General features: G+C 37.0%; 1 long non-coding RNA gene across 1 annotated transcript; it reads left to right on the forward strand.

Annotated features, from left to right (window-relative positions):
• The first annotated feature begins 299 nt into the window (after positions 1 to 299).
• LOC138143007 (uncharacterized) lies at positions 300 to 5,821 on the forward strand. Its single transcript, XR_011163583.1, has 3 exons — positions 300 to 566; positions 3,962 to 4,109; positions 5,187 to 5,821. It is a non-coding gene; the product is annotated as an uncharacterized lncRNA (long non-coding RNA).
• Positions 5,822 to 6,234: the final 413 nt, after the last annotated feature.

A 6,234-nucleotide genomic window follows, 5' to 3' on the forward strand; every position in this document is an offset into this window, starting at 1 on the left:
CCAAATGAGATACCAGATCTTGCTCCTCTCCATTCCATCTAATGGCATCATTTGAAGCTTCTTTTCCCCTGACTTCCTCCTCCCCCCCTCAAAAAAAAATGTACTGACTCTGAGCTCTGGACTAAATTGGGCCCTGGTATTTAAACTTCTGTAGTCATAAGTTTGAAGTCCTTTGGTGACATCACATAAACATGCAGAGTTCTTGGAAACTCTCTGCTTCAAAGTTTTATTTTCCATTTGGCATAGGATCATAAAATGTCAGGGGATTATCTGGTCCAACCCTTACCTGAATTATTAATTTCCTCTATTATAACAGGGGGCAAGGGGGAATCTAGGCAATTGGGATTTAATCTGAAGCAAGGAATGAAAACACACAGAATGCTATCTCACAAGGAGAAAACCAAATGGGTCCTTCCAGTAATTTTTGCTTTTGAACCTTGGCGCCAGTGCAAGTCACATTTCAGGCCAGAGAAAAGGGGTGACAGAATAAGTGAAAGAGCGTGCAAGACTTTGTGTCTCTTTGGTTTGAAATGGATTAGAAGTATTGGCTGTCCACATTTCAGAAGGTAAGCCAGGACTGTGAGTCAACCTTATTGCCAAATCATTTGTGTATACTCTGGCTTGTGGAACGTGCTCATGGCATGTGGAGGGTAGCACAGATAAAGCACAATTGTGTAGTGTGGAAAACATCAGAAAAGCTTGGAAGAGGATCTGTTCATGAGGGAAGAAGCATTAGAACAATGTAGCTTCTTTTCTTAATCTCCCTGATAGAAAAGGAGTTGCTAATCAGCATGGAAGGACTTTTAAAATTCTTTCCTTACTGATCAAACCCACTAAAATATTGAAGGATGAGGAGAAAAGCTGCACTTGTGCCATGTCTTAATATATGAAATGTTTAGTCTATGTGTCTGCTCTTGTGTTACTTTCTGCATGTCCATTTTGAATGTCTCTCCTTAGCTGGTTGTGAAAGTGATCCATTTTTACAGTGTCAGGAGCCAAGTCTTGGGCCTACCCAACACAAAAACATGGGGAAATGAGTACTGAACATTTCCTCCATGATTTAGGACCTCTACATGCTAGGTATAAGAAGGTTTTGACAAAATGTCAATAGTGACTTCTATCTAAGAAAAGACATTAAAGATATCATGCAGGACATCTGTGATTGGAAAAGAAGATGGGCTGATCCTGTGGAATCCAAGATGGATAAGAGATGAACAGCTCAACTTCTCACTAATAGCCACAGATTATTAAACAACCTGGAAGGCATCAGATAAATGATTAGACTCTCTCTGAAGGATTTACTGGTGGATCTAGACAGAAATTGCACTGAATGAGAAGGCCCATGCTGGTGATCTCTCATGCTCTATGGGAGGGAATACCTATGCTTATAAAGCTTGCAAATTCATTGAAGTATTAAAGCCGTCATTTAGAAAGAAAGGAAGGAAAGGGAAGACAACACAAGGGAAGACAACAGAAGGGAAGACAAGAGGAAGGAAGAAAAAGGACGGGAGGGAAGGGAAGGGAAACTTATTTCTATTGTTAAGAAAGGAAAATGTTCCCTTGCCCTTCTATACTCTTGAACCTGCTCAGGAGATAGCAATAATATTTTTCAATTTAATTTAATTCAATAAATATTTATTAAGCACTTAGATGTGACAGTGTGCTTTAGATACAAAATGAAGTAAAAGACAATCCTTTCCCTCAAAAAGCTTACAATTCAATGAACAAATTTTAATGAAACCAAAAGGAATCAGTACACTCCTTTTTACCAATCAAAATTTCCCCCAGTTAGGGGGACATAACTTTCTAGATAATACTTTAATTTGGAGATTTTTTTTAAAAGAGAACTATCATCTGCTACACTTTACTAACCACTGAAACTTATTAAAAATCCCTTCCTTGAGTCAGTAAAGGTTAATACTCTCTTAAGTAAAAGATAGCTTACATGTTTTACTGCTAAGTAAAAGATCATTTGATTAAATTACTGCCTTGAGTCCCTGCCCAGTCCAAAGATGCCTAGAACATCATCCATGGCAAGATCTCTCTCTCACGCACACACACACACGATCTTTTATTATCATTAATTATTAATTAATAGCATAGGACTTTAAGGTTTATAAAATGTTTTACAATCACTCTGCAGTGTTTGTTGTTCAAGTATTATCATCTTCATTTCACAAATGTGAGTCTCAGAGAGGTAAAGTCACTTCTTTTTAGTGAGGCAGAGGTCACACAGGTAGTGCCTGAGTCAAGACTCAAACCAAGGTGTCCCTACTCCATTCCTGTATGCTTTTCACTACACCACACTACCACAGTGACATCTCAGAGAGAATGCCAGGATGGCTGCCATATGGGGAAGAAGACTACAGAATGCCTTCACACATAGACAAGAAAAAAGGAAATCCTCTATCACAGGTAGCCAGACAAGTATTTGAGTGTTCTGTTGTCTCTCTTAAAGCGTATTAGGGAATCATAAAACTTTCCAGCTGGATAGGACATAAAGAACATTTGTCAAAGCTAGGATATCATAGAGAGTTCATACAAATGTCAAATTACTTTTAACTTCAGAGAAAATGAATGCAGGAAAATGCACGCTTCATGAAACATATCTGTGTCAGTGTCCAGGAATGTGTTTATTCTAGTCTGAAATGCCTGCCAAGTTATTCCAACCATCTAAAACTGTTGCCTTGTGCAGTTCCAGATAAAAAACTGGTTGTGGGCCATAAACAGGCTTTCTTCCTTGACTTATTTTGCCAAAGCAAAAGCTATAGGATCATAAATCACATACACATTACACCACATGACATTTATTTTATTAAAAATGCATGTCTAAGTAATATAGACAGTTATTATTTACAAATATTAATTTGTCAACTCAGATAATGGATTTTTAGTTAAATGACCTATGTAGTTACTATGCTATTTTTTAAAATGTAATATGAACAGTACATTTTCCATTAGTTCTATAGCATAGAATATAGGCCTAAAGCAAAATAAACACTTTTTCCATTTTCCTTAAGCTCTCTCCCTCAAATTTGTTATTTAAAATTGGAGTATGGGTCAGGCACATTCATGGTGTAACTGCTGTTTTCACAGAATTTGATTTGATTCAGTTCAACAAGTATCTGCTATGTGCTAGGCACCATATTCAAAACTGGTGAACTAAGAAGTATTACAGTGCCTGCCCTCAAAGAGCTTACATTTTGCTGGGGAGAGAAGAGAAAATATATTTTCTTCAAAAGTCATCATAGATTATCAAACAAAATATCTTAGAGATGTTTCCCTTTATATTACCCTAGATCCCACAGGATGAACTGAATCCTGTGCCTAGAATGCTCTCCCTCCTCATCTCTTCTTCCTAGCTTCCATAACTTCCTTGAAACCCTAGATAAAACTGCACCTTTTGCAGGAAACCTTTCCCAATTTCTCTTGATTTTAATGCCTTCCCTCTGCTGATTCTTTCCTTTTTTTTCTCCTGTGCATAACTTGCCTGTACATAGTTTTTTTATATATAGTTCTTCCCATAGGTTGTGAACTCCTTGAGGGCAGGGATTGTCTTTTGCCTTTTTTTCTGTATAACCAGAGCTTAGCATAGTGTTTGGCACATAGTAGGCACTTAGTAAGTATTAATCAAACAACTGACTTATGGGACAAAGAACAAATCATAGAAACAATTGATAATTTTATTAAAGAGAATGACAACAATGAGACAACATATCAAAATTTATGGGATGCAGCTAAAGTGGTACTTAGCAGAAATTTTACACTTCTAATTGTCTTACATCAATAAAATAGGAAGGAGAGCAGATAAATGAATTGGGAATGCCATTAAAAAAAACCTAGAAAACGAACAAATTAAAAATTCCAAATTTAACACCAAATTAGAAATTTTGAGTAACTTATTCATGACTGTCTTCAGTTTTCCAAGCCTTTGACAGCCTATGCCACATATGTTTTATAGGTCTCCATCCCCATCCTGCTTTCATCTGATAATCAGACAATATCTCACAAGTAGAGTCTGTCATTGCTCAGAGATTTACATTTCACAAGCAAAATCAACAACCCAGTGAGAGCATCACTACTTATATTGCAGTGTCTGCCTGAACAAGGTAATTTGGGAGAGCTCTTAGGTACAGTAAATGTGCAGTTCAGAATGATGACTTCTATCAGCAACTTATTGGACTGAGATCCTTGAGGGCAGGGATTGTTCATTTGACCTTTGTCCTCTTCTAGCACCAAGAACATACCTAGGTACTAAAAAAATGCTAATTTACTTTTTGCATTAAACTATATTTGGCATTTGAAATGACTCTAGCAAAAAGCCCATGTAACCACATCTTTACATGTGATAGAAATTGAAGGAAGAGTTTCTTATATCAATTTTGCCCATAACTTGTAGGTAGAGAGCTCTTGAAAACAAGGTGAGCAGGTAGAACAGAGAAAATATATATTTGAAAATATCTGCCCATCAACTCAATATCAAGCATTTTATTCAATAATATAAATAAAATAGCAAGCATCTACACAATGTTTTATGGTTCCCAAAGTTCTTTACAAATATAATTTTTTTGATCCTTACAGCAACCCGGGGTGGGGGGGGGGGAGAGCAAATGCTATTATTATCCTTATTTTACAGTTAAAGACACTGAGGCAAACAGGTTAAGAGACATGCCCAGGATCTCACAGCTGGTGTCTGAGGGCATATTTGAACACGTCTTCCTGATTCCAAGTCCAAAGCCCTATGCACTGACTGCAACACCCAGCTGCCTAAGGTCACTTATGTCAACTCTTTCTTAACTTGGGGAAGAAAACATTGATACTCTTTGTCAGCTCAAGAATAAGGACTGTAGTAGGTTCTGGTCAAAGACTAGCCTTCAAGTTGTACATGATTCAAAGTTTGCCAGCAAGAAATCTAGAAGCTGTAATTACAGTTCACCTTGCTTAGTATTGGAGAAGTTACATTTTTCATATGACAGTGAAGCTTCAATGTTATATCATATTCAAAAGAATAACAGTAATTTTACTTAGGATACTATAGTATTTTCAAAAGTATTTATGTCTCGTCAATGAGTACAAAATAAAATTAACTTTTGCCATATTAACAATAGAAAATTATGTGTTCCACACTATTTTCTTGCAAAAGCACTGTGATTTTGTCAGTCTTACAAAGACTTTCATTTGCACAGGTCTACAAGAGGTCCTGGTTCCTCCAGATTCTGTCCTCTATCACAATAGAAGAGGAGGAAGAGAAAATGACTTTGAACTCTTGAAAGCCAGGTCTCAGGCATTGCTTCACCTACATCTTCTACATCTTCTAGTCACATGACTCTGCTGTTGCTACCATTGCCCCTTCTTATGAGGACCTCCAGTTCCCACTCAAGGGCTGTGCTTTCCTGAGTGGTAAATGTTCTCCATATTTAGCTAACCCCAGTCACCCACCCACCCACATATTTTCCTGCCAAATAATGTCTTTTCCTTCACCTGCTTTCTCCCACCATGCTCTGGGAACAGAAAATGAGATTCTGAACTAAGAATCTCTTACACACTAAGAGACATACAGTTGTCCATATTTTAACAGCCCTAACAAACTATTTGGTGTCACTTTTATTTTTAAAATATTCTTAGGTTCCCAAACTTCAAATCTTTGGCATCATCCCATATTTAGCATGACCAGACTCAGAGGCACAATCCCAGACAGTTTGTTTCCTTATCAAATTAGGAATCTTTACAGTATGTCAAGTGCAAGACAGTTGTTTGTAGTATTTCATCTTATTAGATGAAAAAAATGTTTTGCCAAATACAGACAAATAAAGTGTAACCCTAGGAAAAAGTAAATAATTATCAAAATTGAAGCCTGATTTTGTTTGCATTAGAACCATAACAAATCTCTGTATGTGAACCAGCCTTTTTTGTAACCCAGGTATTGCTGAACCCATCATTGATTAAAGTAGCAGGAGCAAAATGTAGGGAAGGGGTAAGGATTCGGGAGGGGGAGGTTGAGAAAAAAAGCATTTATTAAATATCTATTATGTGGGTCATTGTGCTTGTAATAGTAATGGAATTTGAAGATCCCCTTGTATTGGCAAGTAAACAAGTATTTAGCACTTAGTTTCAAGTTAATTATATCAAGCCTCTGTTAAGAAACAGAAGATATGAACCCCTGTTGCTAACGTAATAGAAAGGGGTGAAACAGGGAGGAGATAATGCTTTATATTAGGAAAAGCCCAGGCTGAG

Source organism: Petaurus breviceps, unplaced genomic scaffold, assembly GCF_028583685.1.
Source record: "Petaurus breviceps papuanus isolate PSGF00001 unplaced genomic scaffold, PetGlider_PUasm1.0 90625, whole genome shotgun sequence".
In the NCBI taxonomy this organism is placed as follows: domain Eukaryota; kingdom Metazoa; phylum Chordata; class Mammalia; order Diprotodontia; family Petauridae; genus Petaurus; species Petaurus breviceps.